Raw genomic sequence first — 8,595 nt, forward strand, 5'->3', positions numbered from 1 at the left:
GCGCCATCAAGATTGCCAACAACCCAGTTCAGCACTCGAAGACAAAGCACATTGAAATTCGTCATCACTTTCTCAGAGATCATGTTGTGAAGGAAGACATTGATATCATACACGTCAACACTGAAGAGCAATTGGCAGATATCTTCACCAAGCCCTTGGATGAGAAGAGATTTTGCAAGTTACGGTGTGAGCTAAATATCTTGGAATCCTCAAATGTCCTGTGATCAGGCACACATCCTAACACTTAAGCATATTGATGACTTAGATGTGCAACACACGAAGTAGCGTATATCTTCAAACAATGAAGACATACATTCTAAGTGTGAATACATTAATGTGGAATTTGACTTCGGAGCGCCACGATAATTGTGCGCCGTGTCTGGGTCTAATACTTCCTATACGGTGGGTAACGCCACCACCAAACGTTCCATTTTGAAGTGTTTCTCTCATGGCGTTACCTCTCAATGTCTTCACAATTGGTTTGGTTTCATTCTCAATATGTCTTCATGATTATCTTCACTGCGTTGATTATATGGATATATATGTACTGATGTTCTGTCCTCTACAGCATTCACTTATAGCTATGTCTTCTTGGTTGAATCTTTTGAACTAAGTGAATGTGATCGGACCCTAACCTCTCTATGCTTTCTATCTCAAACTCTATCTCTCCAAGTCATATGCATTCTGTTGAAACTGTCAAATGTCTTCACTGTGTCCTTGTCAGCTGAAGACATAGTGACAACCATAAAAGTCCGTTTTTAATGCTCATTCCTCCACATAAGATCCGGAGAAGAAGGAACGACCGCCCGACAATTTAGGCGTGCGTGGGACATGGAACAAATCCCAATCTTCCTCTAACTGGCCACGCGTGCCTCAAATGCGAACCGCCAGGGGTACCTGCGTAATAGCGCAGTGCCGCCTCTATCCCTATAAATACACGATTCACTGCGGTCATTATCTCCTTCTTCCACCCTCGCACGAACCCTAGCGCCACCGCTAGCACTCGACGACGCCGGCGACGAAGCGCTTCACTGCCGCAACCTCTCCGACGCCGTTTTCACGCCGACAGCGGACATCGCTCTCTCCGCCGTCGCCGTAGGTGTCTTCCGTTGCCAAGTTAGGGCACGGAGGATCGAACTGCTCGACCTCAACTCTCACTTCGTCTAGCAGTTCCAAGTGTGGTAAATAAAACCTCTTTTTACAGCCTCTTTTTGATCCTACAGTTCAGTCACTTTCTGCCATAAGAAGTTTCTCTTCACACCAGTTAAATCTCTCGCTGCATCTCATAACATGCCTAGTATATTCACTTGTGCTTCATAAAGTAGTTAGATTCCTCACTTGTACTGATCTATGGGTTCGTACAAATCTGGAACCAACTTCTTATCTATAAGTGAATGTCTTCGCATAATGAGGTCAATGTCTTCTAAACCGATTTATCTTCAAAATCTTCTGAGAATGCATATGACCTCTTCCCCTTCCCTCGCACCTTAATGCTGTCACAGGTACATGTCCGTGGGAGAATCCTTTGGTTCTCATAGTCTGCATTCATTTGCAGAGTACTTGCAGCATCACATCAACTCGCCTGAAGCCAGTTCTTGCAAAAGGAAGCCTTTGAAGCCTTTGAACATCTTGAAGCCTTCCAAGTTATTCATGGCTTCAGAAACAGCAGCAAGGAAGGGAGGCAGACAGCGACGTGGTGAAACGTCCAAAGATCTGCCTGATGAATTGGCAGAGATGTACAAAACTGATCCTGAAGAAAGCTATGGTCAGCGCAAGACACGAATCCAATGGATTCGAAGATATTGGGCAGAGCAATGGTTCCACTACCGCTTCGTCACTCAGGAATATGCGGAGAAGTGCGCCATCAAGAGACCGTGGGGAGATGTATTATACAAAAATCTCGTACCCAGGTCCAGAGACGAAGCCATTGCTCAAGGCTTCTATCCATGCATGGTGAGAGGACCACAGCCAGCTGAGGCACATCCGTCATCACTTCTCTGGTGCCGCGATGATAATCTCTTCAAGCGCAACTTTCAGTTTGCACAACAGTCAGCGAAGATAAACAAGAAGAAATTTGGGCTTGACTTCAACCCTGGTCCCTCCTCACCAAGGGCAGATGGCACACGCAACGCCGATCCCAATATCATCGGGCCGTATGCCAATCTTGCAGGCCTCATCACTCGCATCCTAGTCCAAGGGACTGCTGTGAATGACCCTCCAGCAGATACTGAGTCAGATGACGCCCCTGCTGCTCCGAAGCCAAAGCAGAAGAAGCCAAAAGCTCCAAAAGCTTCAAAGCCAGCCGCTTCTCCCAAGATCGCAAGAGTGAAGCCTTTAGCAACTGCACCTCCTGAAGCCAGTGTGCAGTCAGAAGGCTTATCACGAGTGTCCAAGCCCCAAGAAGCCAAGAAGCCTCAGCCACACACAGGCAAAGAGCTCACAGCTGCTGACATTCTGCGCTGCGAAGCCATTGATCTCTCAAGCGATGAAGATCTTGGAGATGATGCTCTTGAGCAGCTCATCAAGAGCAAGGAGGAGGCTGAAATCTTCAACAATCTGCCTCTGTTTGATGTCGCCATCATCCACAACTTCATCGATGAATGGTTTGACACACCAGACATAAGCTTCAATGATCTGCAGCTACCCATAGGCCTCAGCGTTGCCTTTCAAGGTGCAATTCGCTTCAGAACTTGCAATAGCCCAGCGAATTGTAGAACTGAAGCAGAAAATTGATCATGAAAAGGCTCAGTTCAAGAAGCACGTGGCCAAGCTCAGTGTGCAAGAAGTGAAAAACTTCAAGATCATGTTGCACGAGCTGAAAGAAACTTCCTGAAGACGCGTGCCGAAGCTCAAGGCTCGCGAGAACGCATGAAGACTTTGGCTGATCGCTGCGTGCAAGCCTACAATGAGGCAGAAAAGCGCAAGGCACTTGGGCGTCCCGGCATTGACCCCAGGATGGCCGCGAAGAAGAAAAAGAAGGCGGCTGTGCCCGAACCTGAAGCGCCAAGGTCAGAACCTGATGCTCCGATTGTCTTCCCCGCTGCAACGACTGGCTCGAAGCCAAAGAGTCGATCAACCGCCTCACAGCACAAGAAGACACGGACTGCAGAGGCTAAGCTAAGAAGAGAAAACATTCTGAAGCCTCTCCTTCTGAACCCATCATCAAGAAGCGCAAGACCAAGAAATCTCGGGCTGCTCCCACAGAGCCCCTGATAGTTGAACCACTCTGCGTCCGCTATCCTGACGCAGATCGTCAGTTGACAGTGCATGAGCCTGCTTACATAGAGGCTCCGCACGCTGAAGACATTCCAGCAGCCAACCCCAATGCTGCTGAAGACATTGGTCCCCAAGACAATGTGCAAGGTGATGCAGCCCTTCCTCAGCTTGAGACAAGCGAACAGATCAGTATTGGTCGTCCATTGACGCCAATCACACAAAATGCGTCGTGGGCAGATCGCCCACAGGAGGAAGATGAGCCCCAACCCACTGCAACTCCACCAGCGCCTACACTCCATAGGCTTCGCAAAGGGCCAAGGGCTCAGGCTGCTGAAGACATTCCGGCTGCATCAGCCGAAGAGCAAGCAGAAATACCACAAGCTCCAACTCCCCCGCACCAACAAGAAGCAGTTCTCAAGGAGAACGTGCCTGAAGCTGAAAATGTTGAGGCTGCCACAAACAACGCCGAAGCAAATGTGGAGCCCTCCCCAACAACAGCTTCAGAAGACACCGAAGCTACTGCTCCTGAACATTCTGTGCCTGAGTCTGCTGCCGGACCACAATTCAACTATCATATTGCGCACAGGCCCCAGGTCCAGAAGCCGATCCCACGACTACCAAGGTTCCCAGGTCCTGCATCAGCTCCTGGTTCCTTCAACATCAACGGCTTCAGGGCAGATAACACGTTTTTCGACCGCTCCAAGAACCCTTATTCAAGGGAACGGATTGTATCAGATAGGTTCTGGAGCCATCAACAGCGCAGCTATTATTCATGCATCCTTTACAACCAAGGCCGCATCTTTCCTCACAAGCGCCTTGAGGTTGAAGCTGTTGCTGGTCTGCCTGGTCTGGAAGAAGCACTGGATTGCTTCAAGCAAGTGGGTTTGCTGCCATTTATCACTGATGAAGAGCACTGGAACGAAGAGCTTCTGCTCCAGTTCTATGCCACTGTGCATATCAAAGGCTATAACAGAGATCCGAAGACATGGATTCTGGAGTGGATGACAGGCAATATCCATCATGAAGCCAATGCTTTCGACCTAATTGAGCTTACCGGCCTTCCCACTCCTGGCGAATTCTTTGAAGAAGGGTGCCAACTCCATGCTGAAGCAATTGAGAGCATATTTCAGCGTCCTGAGCCAGATATGAGTCAGATGCTCTCAATGATGAAGCCACTGCCTCCTAATGCACCCTATCCAACTAGGTTCTTCGTTGAAGACTTAGAGTACTTGCCCAGAACAATATATCATATCATAAGGCGGACTCTATGGCCTGTAAAGGGACACTCTCGATATGCGACAATTGATGGTGCAATGAAGACTCTCATCTTCTGCATTCTTCATGGCAAATGCTTCAATGCACAGGATCTCTTCATCCGTCAATTTGCAGCGTCTGCTTCAGAACTGTTTGGATTAAAGTTTTATGCTCCTTGGGTTATGAGGCTGATCAAGCTTCACTCTGCAATCTCCTATCAACCCTCAGCCCGCAATCATAGGATATTTTTGCCAGATGTGGACACATCTGCTGAAGCAATATATCCAGAGCCGGCCAAGCAACCACTAAGTCTTCAGAATGCAGAACACCAGAGCTTCACTCAAAATATTGAAGGTGTTGAAGCTCTCTCCCGAGTGTATCCAATGGCTGGCACCACACGTGCCCCTGCATCAACTGAAGCCACCAACAGCACAGCTGCAAAGAGACCCAAGAAGCGCGCTCGTGCACTCAATGACAGAGAGCTTCTTGTGGCTCTTCACCAAAAGCAAGATAGGCATCACGACTGGCTCAAGAGGCAGATGAGAAGCATCATGCAAGACGTCAATCGCATCAGAAATCTGGCAACCAAGAATGCATTTGTCACACACGAGACCTGTCGCCGCACTTGGAAGGGCCTCACCATGATGTGCCCTGAAGCTGAACTGCATGAGGATGGCTTCACAGAGCACTTCAAATTTGACTCCACGCCTCCAAGAAGAGCGGTGATGCGCAGCACACCATCACTTGAAGAGTCAGAGTTCTCTTCTTCTGCTGCCACCGTGTCTGCCCGGATTATTGAAGAAGAAGACGACGCGACATCATCTCCACCTGCTTCAACGCGCGTCGAATCTGCACCAAGCTCGTCTGCACCGCCGCCAAACAACTCCACCGACCCTGCTGCGCCTGGGAACGCGTAGAAACCTCTATGTCTTCAAACCTTTTTGGTCATCACTGACAAAAGGGGGAGAAGCATATGATGGTTATAGTCTTCAAGCGGGTCACTATGGGCGGGTGCCTTCATATTTTGCTACATTTTGCTTCGTGCTTACAACTCCCGTTTTTTTGCTACATTTGCTTCATTGAGTTGTAACACTTAGCCTTGATGGTCGTCTGCTACCTGTTTGTCACTCCGTTTGCGACGATAAATTCCGCACTCATCTCATTCTGCAGACGTCCATTTTCCATTATGCATGTCATTATCTTCATATACTTTCACATGCATAGTGGATTGTCATAAGTTGAAGTGGATCTCCACAAGTACAACCTGCCATGTGCATTTGCATTCAAGAAGCAAATTACTTATATGCACATCTTCAGGGGGAGCCCTTGCAACTTATGAAGACAATTCTTTTACAATTTCACAAATTATGTTTCCCGTTGAAAACTTCAACTAGTTTGTCATCAATCACCAAAAAGGGGGAGATTGTAAGTGCATCTAGTGCCACCCCTAGTTGGTTTTGGAGTATTGACGACAAACCTAGCTGAGGGACTAATGTGTTTGTGAGAATTGCAGGAAAACACAGGTAGAAGTCCCTCATTGATTCGGTTTTACTACCAGAGATGACCCCTAAAAATGTACGAAGACATTGAAGACAATGGTGGTTTATGAAGATATTCATATTGAAGACAATGACATGAGAAGACTCCCTATGAAGCTTTTGGAACTCGAAGACCTAGATCCTTCGTAGTTTTATTTCATTCATGTTGTGTCATAGGAACCACCGTACTGTTAAGTGGGGTCGAAGAGAACCAGTCAGAATGACTGAAGTGATGCCTAATTCAAATCCTATGTCTTCGAGCGAAGACTTTGAGAGAAAATCTTGTCCAGAGTCAGACAAGTCAGCTTTACTTGTAGCCCAAGTAAAGTTGCCGTGTGAGTTCAAAATTCGACCGTTGGTACACGTGTCAGTTCCTTAGTGACCCAGGGTCATTTCGGACAGATCAGGTCGGGTTGCCAAGTGGCTATAAATAGTCCACCCCCACAACCATAAACGGTTGGCTGCTCAGATTTCAGTGCACGGCTTTTGTCGTTTGAGAGCAACCCACCTCGAAGCCTTTGAAAGAAAAATTCCCAGTGAGGAGAAAAGCCCTAACCACCCAGAGCCAGAGTAAATTGGGCATCACTTAAGTCTTCGTGTCTGTGTGATTTGAAGACTTATTACACTTGAGGACTGTGCATCCTCCAGACGGTTAGGCGTCGCGTTCTGAGCATCCAAGAGAAATTGTGGATTGTCAGTGAACGAAGTCTGTGAAGGTTTGGGAGTCTACCTTGAAGACTTACCTGAGTGATTGGGCGAGGTCTGTGTGACCTTAGCTCAAGGAGAAAACGGTGAGGACTGGGTGTCTTGGACTAAGTGTCCTTGACTGGGTGTCCGGGACTGTGTGTCCTTTGGTTTAAATACCTAGCCGCTCCAACCAGACGTACAGTTGTCACAGCAACTGGAACTGGTCCAACAAATCATTGTCTTCAACGTGTCACTGGTTTCATCTTCACTTCCTTTCGCTTACAGTTATTCTTTGTGAAGCCATTGCATGCTTGCTTTATCTTTTGTCTTCACAACATGAATGTATGATCTGTTCGGCTTCATAACTTCTTCCTACCTGATCCTTATTACACTGAAGCTGTTTGTCATTGCGCTTTCACTCTATTGAATACATGACCATGGCTGGCCTAGTGTAATCTAACTTCCGCTGCATAGTAATAGGCATGATCTTAACTGTTTGTCTTCACAACTCTCACGTTTTGAAGACTTTCATAAAAATCGCCTATTCACCCCCCCTCTAGTCGATATAACGCACTTTCAGTAACCATAGAAGCATGTTTGTAACAAGTTTAAGTTCACCTTTAATATCAACCATATAACCACCCAAGCGTCTAATCATATAAGCATTTTCTTTTTATTGTCTACCAAAATAAGCATTGAAGTCGTCTTACTTAAACATAAAGTTATCAAACTCATCCAAGCACTGACTAGCAATTTTAGTAGGAGGGACTTCAGCTTTATCATATCTATAGAGAGAATTTACCTTTACTACCTGTGTCGGGATATCGGGATCAGGAGGTTCTTCAGTAAATAAATAATTAAGATCATATGTTTCTTCAACAGGCGGTGAATTAAGACCATGTATTTCTTCAATAGGAGGTAAATTCTTAACATCTTCAGCTTTAATACCTTTTTCTTTCATAGATTTCTTTGCCTCTTGCATATCTTCGGGACAGAAATAGAACACCTCTCTTCTTCGGAGTTCGTTTAGGAATAGGCTCAGTAATTGGCTCAGAGCTGGCTCAGGAGGTGCCCAATTATTTTCATTTGTCAACATATTATTCAATAGAATTTCAGCTTCATCCGGTGTTCTTTCCCTGAAAAGAGAACCAGCACAACTATCTAGGTAATCTCTGGAAGCATCGGTTAGTCCATTATAAAAGATATCAAGTATTTCGGGTTTCTTAAGAGGATGATCAGGCAAAGCATTAAGTAACTTGAGAAGCCTCCCCCAAGCTTGTGGGAGACTCTCTTCTTTAATTTGCATGAAGTTGTATATTTCCCTCAAAGCAGCTTGTTTCTTATGAGCAGGGAAATATTTAGCAGAGAAGTAATAAATCATATCCTGGGGACTACGCACACAACCAGGATCAAGAGAATTAAACCATATCTTAGCATCACCCTTTAATGAGAACGGAAATATTTTGAGTATATAAAAGTAACGCGATCTCTCATCATTAGTAAACAGGGCAGCTATATCATTTAACTTAGTAAGATGTGCCACAACAGTTTCAGATTCATAGCCATAAAATGGATCAGATTCACCAAAGTAATTATATCAGGATCAACAGAGAATTCATAATCCTTATCAGGAACACATATAGGTGAAGTAGCAAAAGCAGGGTCGGGTCATTTTATCTCTAAGTGATTCTTTGTTCCATTTAATTAATAACCTCTTAAGCTCATATCTATCTTTGCAAGCTAAAATAGCGGCAGAAGATTCCCATATCAAAAAGATAACCCTCAGGAATAACAGGCATATTTTCATCATCACTATCATCATCGTATTCAGATTCAATAATTTCTTTTTCTCTAGCCCTAGCAATTTGTTCATCAAGAAATTCACTAAGGGGCACAGTAG

The sequence above is a fragment of the Triticum urartu genome, chromosome 3 (genome assembly GCF_003073215.2).
Source record: "Triticum urartu cultivar G1812 chromosome 3, Tu2.1, whole genome shotgun sequence".
NCBI lineage: Eukaryota > Viridiplantae > Streptophyta > Magnoliopsida > Poales > Poaceae > Triticum > Triticum urartu.